Consider the following 9,793-nt stretch of genomic DNA (forward strand, 5'->3'; position numbering starts at 1 on the left):
AGTCAGAATATGTGCCCTGGACCTCAGCTGACTTAACCCTTACCTCTCAGTACTGCAGTCTTTGTTCTAGCCAGCAGGCACTAGTCCTGGGCATAAGGGGAACGCTGAAAGAGCCCTTCCACCTGTCTTGTCCCCTGCTCCTTCCCAGCTGTGTGAGCCAGCTGCACCTTCCTCTTCTCATCTTTGCAGATGGTTGCTGTGACATTGCCTCAGCTGAGCAACAGAGTCTCTCAGGGTTAAAAATGTAGGTGGGATAAGGGGGTTGGAGTAGTAAAGGAACATGGTTAGGACAGTGTCATGGGGCTCACAGAATGTGGATGGATGGATGGATGGATGGATGGATGGATGGGTGGGTGGGTGGGTGTGTGTACACACATAGATGAATACATAAGAATGCAATGGAAGAGATGAAAGCAGAGAACTTAATTAGTATCAGAGGATCAGAACTATTAAACAGTATGAAGATAAGGGAAGAAAAAGGTATTTTTTTCAGTGTTGGATTATTTTTTCAGGATTTGATAGCTTGATGAAGGTACCTGGTACATTTAGTATGAGGCATTTCACTAGTACAAAAGCACTGTCATTCATAGCAAAGAAAAAGGCAGTAGGAGATAATCTGCAGCACCACTCCCATCACTAAGCCTGTGTCTGTGTCACACTGTATGGTGTTGCCTCATCCTTCAACAATACCTGGGTTTCAGGCAGACCTTGGTAAACCCCAGCCAAAAGCATGCAATCCTGTGCTTGGGTCAAGGTGGGGCTGCTGGGATATATGCTTCTAAAAACTGGGTCCCTCCTTGGGAGGAAGGTATGGGTTCAGCCATGCGGAAGGTTGAAACACTGGGACACTAAGAACCTGCAGAAAGCAGGTATGATGGGCTTTAAGCAGATGATGTGAATTTTACCCAACTGGTACATCAAGATGTCAAGTGAAAATTTTTCATTTGGGCAGAGGCAGAAAAAGAGGCTCCTACCACCTTAGATTGCAGAGATAGTGGGACCCAAGCCAGCTGCAGGTAGCTGAGGTTTTCATTTTTGTGTAGTGTAAGCTACAGTATTGTGCAGGCTGTGAAGACATACTTCTTTTCTCTTCCCATTTTTCATGTAATGGAGCCCTAAAGCCAGCTTGCCTTCATTCTTCAATCTTCATTTGTTGTGATTGTTTCTATACAGTCTTTGCGGAGATTAAAGTGCCAAAGTTATAGAATGATTTTTCTAGAGTTAGGAGGAAAGCTATTACAACTGATTTTACCTGTAGGGAAAGAATGAACTCACCAAGTATCGCAGCTGATTTTTATAGAGAAACATTTCTTCACAAACTAATCGAGCATATTTAATTAAAAAAAGCATTAAAGCCCCTTAAGTACAATATTTCTGCCTTAAATAAAATTACAGAAAGTCATATGGAATGGCTGGAAGAGGAAAAAATTATCAAGTCTCATATTTGATTTCCCTGGCTGCTTCTTGTTGGCTCACTGAGCACATTCACTTTTTCATCAAGATGGTCACCAGAATTTTGTTCTGCTCTGTTTGTTGCAGAGCATCACAGACACTGCAGATCTTAGGAAAAATCTATTCTCCCTCCTTCTCTCAATGTGTTAAACTGCCATCTTGTAAAATGAACTAACCTTGCAATTTGGTATTAAAATAAACTGCTATACAAGTCATTTTTACAGCAGGAACAAAATTTAAGCAATGAATGCTGATACACCCACACAAATACACATACATGCACACACTCCCACACAGCCATTTGAAGTGAATACTGAGTTCCAGCTTCTGTATAAAATTGATCTGGGTTGTGCTCGTTTTGGATGTCGAAATCTGTAGGTTTTGTAGAAAATGCCTTAGAACAGTGCACAGGGCAGTGACAACACATTTGCAGAAGGGCAGTATAAATAGCAGATCTGAGATAAGATGGCTGATAAGTTCTGGCTTATCAAACAGAAGATGCCTCTCCTGTTTGTGGAAGAGAACAGATGCTTTACATATCTTTTAACATAACTCTGAATCTGTGAGGAAAAAAAGTAAAATGTTGTGAATTGCCCAAGTCTAAAGAGTCCAAGTCTCACTTTCTGAAGTAATTTTTAACTAAAACATGGTGATTCAAAAGAATCAGCGGTGCACAGGCTGCTTACACTTGCTGAAAATATTAGCTGCAAATGATTGATCCTGAGAACAAAGCTGAAAGTTATCTATCTTCTAAATCACAGCAGGGTAAAACTAGAAGACATGCTCTTGCAATTAAGTAAACCAAAAGACATTGACCTGAATTGTCCTCAGCATAGTTATATGTGAAGGGTGCCCACTTTCCACAGATCCTGTCCGGCAGCATGGGATGGATGTACTTGTGCTGTCTTTACAGCATTATCCAGCTGCTGTTTCAATCTCCGTAACACACACCAAGGGCAGACAGAGTGAGGCACTTAGGACTTACAGTGTCAAAAGCTACGTTATCTGTATCTTCCACTCTCTTGCATTAAATGTTTTGCAAGGGACATCAGTTCAGTGCAGAACTTGATGGTGTGTCTTTTTTGCCAGTGTATGCTAAAACACTGACTCGCCCAAGAATCAATATGCTTCTTGATCCCCACTGTGCTCCAGAAAGAGAATTATGAGCTACATCACTAGGTGGATAATACTGTAAAGACAGCTCAAGTATATCCATCCCATGCTGCTGGACAGAATTTGTGGAAAATAGGCATCCTCCACAAATTATGGCTTGTATTAAGCAAATATCATTAGTCTATTAGCTGAAAACTGTATATGAGCAAAAATGTCCTTGAAGGTATCACTTAACATGTAACTCACATACCTTTGTTTTGACTTTATTACTTCAATTGTCTTAGAAAAGGAATTGAGGTAATCAATGCAAAAATTGGACCACTGACTATAATATGTCTTAGGGAGAGGAACTACAGAATGAAGTTAGGGGTCAAAAACCAGTTATCCTTCTTTTCTGTTTCTGTGAAGTAGTTGTGTTTTTTCCTCACGGGAAATCATCACTCTTCTGGAGAAGGTAAATTGAAATGTTCCTCTGAAATAGCTTTCTTCTTGACAATAATGGTTGAATCCCCCTTCTACCTCATCCACATTAGATTCAAATCTTTTTGGAAGCCACTGATTTGTAGAATCAGTGGGGAACAAGCACCTTCTCCCGAGTGTTATCCTTGCTCAGTTGAACCATAGATTTAAGAGTCTCCAATTTTATAGAAATGTACAGAAATTCTCATCTGCTTTTGAGCTGACATTCATTTTGAAGAGGATTCTACGGGAATGCTGGATTGGCTGAAGAGACTTCTTAATCTATAGGGATTTTTTTCTGAGTTCAAAGACCAAAAGCTCTTATCCCCACAAGACCTCTTTACCATCTGTGTGAAGGATGTCACTCTGTGCATCATTATTCACTACAGGTCCCAGTGACCAGCGATCCACATCAGGAAATATGAATGCCACAGTTGCAAATAAGGGGCATTAATGATGACAGTCTCAGTGGAGAAAGTGTGTTTTTCAGTCTGCTCCTATCCAATGCCTTACTTCTTCACAGCATGCCTCCCTCTTCAATGTCAGAGGACTCTTGAGTCTGGATCAGCCCTACAGAGATCCCACCCGAACAGTGCGATGGTAAATGGCTGTGTAATCTTGCTTGTCTGCTGTCCTTGCTGTATAGGTTTTATACAACTACTAAAGACTTCTCCCTAGGGTATCCAGCCACGTGCCCTCTTTTCCATTAAAACTGCTTTCATAAATGAAAAAGATGGGTGTTTTAGAGCCTTGTACGTATGACAAGAGGCTGTATCGTTATTACTTCTTTTTTCACTGTACTGCCTCCAGCACATTGCCTTTCTCCTCCGGAGTACAGTGTGGCTGACGTATAGTCAAGAAGAGTGTCTCTTTTTATAAGTTATTAAAAGCAAAAAAAAAAAAGAGAGAGTCAGAAACTGAAATTTTCTTGGCTCCTCTTTCTCCTTCCCTCTCTGACATGATTGGTATTTCCCTCTCATTCACTGGTAATAGGAGTCAAAGTATCTACGACATTTCACCTCTGGCTTCACTGTTGCATGTGGCATGGGACAGAAGGAGTAGGGGGAGGGTAATCTGGTTTTCTTGGGGAAATAGTGTTTTTTCCAAGAAAAAAAATAAAAAGTAGCATCTTAACTGAGAGCTTATTTTGAATATGTTATCAGCATGGAAGCAAGGACTGCCTCAAACCTCAAAGCCCACAATCAGTAGCTTCTGCTATGTACTTATTTCAAGTGGACAGCTCTGCATCAAACAGCAGAGCAGTTAAAAGGCTAATGTCTACTTAACAGCACAGTATAAAGCAACCATTTCCAAACTGAACTTATTTTGAGATTGTGATTTAGCTCCCAATTAATTGAAATGATTCCTCCCTTTGAAGTTTATTTTCATTAGCTGACATCTGCAGATTCTTAGAACAAAATGTAACAGGATGTAGGTTTTTGAAACATTTTAATAGGAATTCTGGATTTTGCCTTCTGTATGTAAGGTGAGTGGGCAAATACTTATCTATATAAACTCATGCAATTTCATTGGCTTCAGTAAAGATATGCTAATCTACATCAGATGACAATTTGTTCTATTTTCCTAACTGAAAGCAAATGCAGTATAATTTTAGTGTTGAAATGTATTTGAAAAAGAGCCATTGGGAGGAAGAATATTGAATCCAGACATACAGTTAAATGCAAAGTAGTTACCATGCCATCATATAGCAGGTCACACCTTTCAAAGTTCAACAAAGTTTACAGTGCCCTAAATCCCAAGCAGAAAGAAAGCAAGGAAGAAAACAACAGATAGCATTTTACTGCTGCACAGACTGGATTAGGATAGGAGGGTAAGACTTTGGCAGGATAGTGTGCATTCATGATTTATGGTTTGATATGATTGAGATATCGTTGGAAATACTACGAATGTTACTCTTGCAATAAGACAACAAAGAAACCCACCTTGCCTGTGTTCTTATCCAGCACATTATTCTTCTCTGATAGTTCTAAGGGATGTATATTAAATGTTTTAAAGCACCATATTGATAAGTATGCTTATTGTAATCAGCTGGTTCATTACTGAAGGCAAGGTGCTCACAGGAAAATTAAGCTACTCAGTATAACATGTCCCAATTGAGATTTAATTTTCCTGATACTTATAGTTTGTTTGCTTGTTTTTTAAAAACTTTACTTTTCAGGTGATTCCTCCTTTATCTTGTCTTAGTGCATTTATCCTTTATTAATTTCTTGTGTGCTCCATTCTGGCCTTAACAAGCTGCCAGTTTGCTGTTGGGCTGTCTTCTCAAAGTTGTGGTTTTGAAGCTTTTGTTGAGAAGGGCCTCCATCTATCTCACTTGCCACAGAAGTGTTCTAGGCACTGGCTATTAATCCAAAGGTGAGCAGTACCACCACCTCTGGCTGTGCTTTAGCAGACATCCATTAATCTGTACCCAAATACATGACTTAGGTGGCTAAGCACAAGTATTTTTTACCCTCTGAATGAAAGGCTGCAGCCAAATGCTGCTCTTGCTATAACTAAAGCAGATGAACAGGGAAGCCAGCACTCCCCCTCCACGTGTTACTGCTCTGCCAGGCATGGCCGAGGGGCTGAGCTCAGTCATTCATTCTGCTGCAGGGGCTGGGGGTTTAGGCTAGCTTTTAGGCTTCACAACATAGGGCCTGAAACAGCAGTATCTCCTTTTGGATACAGCTCTGAGTCTTCTTCTACCGTTATTAGGGGTGTTGCCCACTTAATGTCCTTATTTAGCACAACGTATGTATTGGAACTTATGGGGAAGCGGGATTCACTTACTGAAGGCAGCCCAGATGTAATGTGAGCCATTTATTCCCTTGGCCACACTGCCTTCACTGTCATAGATGTTTCTGGTTTACCTTTGTTGCAGTTTCGCTCTCCTTAATATAAGTGCATTACACCGTATGTCCTTGCAACATTCTGAGGCCACCAGCAGCTTCTACTATACTTGTGCAGTGTTTCCCAACATTCAAATTGTGTCTGTAAAGCACACGCAGAATGGACTGGGTTTGCAGTCTTAACTTCAGCATCCCCTTGTCTTTTCCCAACTGTGAATAGGCTTACAAAGATTTTGAATAGTGTTTATTTAAAATGCAGATTCTGCATATCAGATGCAAGCTCTCCATCAACAATTAGAAGTCAAAGCCATCAGTATGTTGTCTGACAGCCAGTTTTGTCCTAATCTAGAATAACATTTTCTGTTGGAGATAAGATGTGATCTTTCAAACATATACTACCACTTGCCATTTCAAGTGTTTGGGAGGAAGATTCTAAAGTTGGAAAAAAATCATACTATGTATTTTCAGAAAAAGACAAGGGAGAGTATAAAGAAGCTCATGAAATAATTATCACCAGGGAGATTCAGAAAAGAATTATTAAACTACTCTTTACTAATCACCTAGAAAATAATAAATTGCTTAAAATCACCCGGTGTGAGATTGTCAAGAAACTTCAATATGAAACAAACCGGAATTTTCTTTTTTGACTCATAACTGACCTTATGATATGATGATAGTGATGAAGCAGTAGATATGCTATATGTCTCCATCAACATCATTCCTTACATATTTAGCACGAGGTTCTCATCAGTAAGCTAAGGAAATTTTGTGTAGGTGGGTCATGAGTGGGTAAGCAATTACCTCTGAAGTCATTGTCAAAAAGTATCAGTTGTGTACTATCAAACCAGGACATTTTAAGTAGATTCCTGAAGGGTTCTGCTCTCAGATACATTCTATTAAATAGGTTAATGAACAAATTGGATAAGGAAATAAAAGGTCATAAAATTAGCAAATGACTACAAGAAACAGGGAAACATTTAAAAGTATTTTGAAGAACAGAATAGGAACTAAAGATAATCTTGAAAAATCAGAGACATGGCCTAAAATCAGTAAGGTAAAATTCAAGAAGGACAAGTGCAAAGTACTACCCAGAGGAAGCAGAGCTCAAATCCTCAAATGAAAATAAATGACAGATAACTAGGAAGCAACGTGTTTTGAAATGTTACGAGGATTACATAGCATTACAGACTTGAGTAGTGGTCAATACTGTGGTGAAGGTGAAAAAGCAGACAGACCTCAATGTGGGGTACATTAACAGAGAATTTTACATAGCCTGCAGAAGATGCATAGCAGGAGGCCTTGTCTGGGACACCTAGAGAAACAGGCTAACAAAATGGATGGTCAAGAAGAGAACAGCAGAGCCAACAAAAGTTTTAGAAAGCATAGCCTGCTAAGAAATCTGATTAATTTAGCCCAGAGAAAAGAAAAAAGGAAGTAAGTCAAAGTGGTCTTTTGCAGACAGATACTAGCTTATGGTGATTGTGGTCTGAGAAGAAAGCAAAGAAAAAAGAAAGAAAAGAAGAATTTGAGTATATTAGGGAACCTCCGTCCCTCACACTTGGTGCTAAGGTGATAAAACCTCGAAGAAGGTAGATAGGGTGGCTGTGGAGGCTACCTGACTGAAAGTTCTCTGAAAGAAGGTAGATAAACTCCTGCCAGAGATGACCTTGCTGTAAGTAATCCTGCCGCAGTGCAGGAGTGCTGTGCTGGGTAACCTCTGTGAGATTCCTTCTGTCTCAATGTTTCTATGAAAATATCCAGTTGGTTTAAACTGCTCACTACAAGTTAATATTAATTGGTACGTAAGCCCTTGGTTCTAAGTTAGAACTTTTGTACTCTGCATTTTCACAGAATCACAGAATGGTCAGGGTTGGAAGGGACCTCTAGAGATCATCTAGTGCAGCCCCCTGATAAAGCAGGTTCACCTAAAGGAGGTTGCACAAAATCACATCCAGAAGGAGACCCCACAGCCTCTCTGGGCAGCCTGTTCCGGTGCTCTGTCACCCTCAAGCTAAACAAGTCCCTCCCCATATTCAGACGGAACTCCCTCTGTTGCGGTTTGTGCCCGTTGCCCCTTGTCCTGTCGCCGGGCACCACTGAACGAGCCTGGCCCCAGCCCCTGGACACCTGCCCCTAAGGTATTTGGGTGCATCGGTGAGATCCCCTCTTGGTCTTCTCTTCTCCAGGCTGAACCGGCCCAGCTCTCTCAGCCTTTCCTCATCAGGGACACGTTCCAGTCCCCTCACCATCTTTGAGCCCTCTGCTGTACCCTCCCCAGCAGTTCCCTGTCTCTCTTGTACTGGGGAGCCCAGAACCGGACACAGCACTCCAGATGCGGCCTCACCAGGGCACAGCAGAGGGGGGATCACCTCCCTTGACCTGCTGGCCACGTTGCCCCTAATGCCCCCCAGGGTACCACTGGCCTTCTCGGCCCCACGGGCACACTGCTGGCTGACGGGCACCCTGGTGTCCAACAGGGCTGCCAGGCCCTTCCCCGCAGAGCTGCCTTCCAGCAGGCCAGCCCCAGCCTGCGCTGGTGCGTGGGGTTACTGCTCCCCACGTGCAGGACCCTACACCTGCCCTTGTTGAACTTCAGGAGGTTCCTCTCTGCCCAGCTCTCTGGCCTGCCCGGGTCTCGCTGAATGGCAGCGCAGCCTCTGGGCTACCAGCCGCTCCTCCCAGTTTGGCATCATCAGCAACCTTGCTGAGCGCACACTCTGCCCCTTCATCCAGGTCGTTGGTGGATAAGCTGAACAGGACTGGACCCAGTACTGGCCCTGGGGAACACCGCTGGCTACAGGCCTCCAGCTGGACTCTGCGCCGCTGATCACAACCCTCCGAGCTCTCAGCCCACCTCACTGTCGCCCCATCTAACCCACACCCCTGAGCTTGCCTGTGAGGATGTTATGGGAGGCAGTGTCATCGATTGTCAGTTGGATATTTCACATTGTTCCTGTTTTGTGAAATACAATGCATAATTCCAAAAGTTTTAATACTTACTCTTAGTGAGTATACTCTGTATATCACCTAATTAGTTTAGGACAAATTTTAATAAATACATTTCACAGCTACAACAATCTGTCCTTCATTCCAATTGGTTTTAACAATAGAATAGTTCTGATGCTTCTAGCATTTCAAATAGTCCTGATAAACCAAGTTCTTCTTTTATAGGCCATATTCAGAGAAAGTAGGTTAGACTTACTCTAGTCTGTTAAAAATTGCTAATATTTTGCACTGCTATTTTTTCTACACTGTAATTAGACTCAGGCTGAGCTCACACCACATCAAAAGGCAGACTTCTAGTCTCATAGGTCACACAAATTGAGGTCCTTCATGTACAGGTGCTTTGCATGCAGCAATTGTGATAGCTGCAACAACCCAGAAATACATGAGATAATGGTCAGATGCTTCCTGATTCCTTGTTGGTGGATGGCTTGAAGCAGCACCTCTGGCAGAACTGAGGCAGAAGCTGAGGAAACATTATTCAATCACAGTAATTTTGTGTCTCAGGGACTCCCAGTCTATTTGTCACATTGTGGTGGTCACCGCTAAACAGACTTCTGATATAGTCAACTGTTTACAAATGACAGGCCAGAATCATCAGTGCATTTTAATATTAAAATACAACTACAATGATCAAAGGTTCCTACCTCGTTTCCAATCCTTAGTGAACTAATGTAAATGAAGTATTTGGTAGATTTCCTTAATCTAAGAGGATACTATCCATATTGCCAGCTCCTTGGATCTCCCACAGCACAGTTTTTACAAAGCTGTAAGAAGATGCATATTTGCAATGGCTTAAAATCTGTTTGTGTCTCATTTTGGACACAGTTATACACAATAGCTGTCGGGGAGCACGTCTGAACTGACCATGGGAGGAAGCCCTAGGGGATAAAGGAAGGCTCTCCAAACGCTCT

Source organism: Falco biarmicus, chromosome 4 (assembly GCF_023638135.1).
Source record: "Falco biarmicus isolate bFalBia1 chromosome 4, bFalBia1.pri, whole genome shotgun sequence".
Classification (NCBI taxonomy): domain Eukaryota; kingdom Metazoa; phylum Chordata; class Aves; order Falconiformes; family Falconidae; genus Falco; species Falco biarmicus.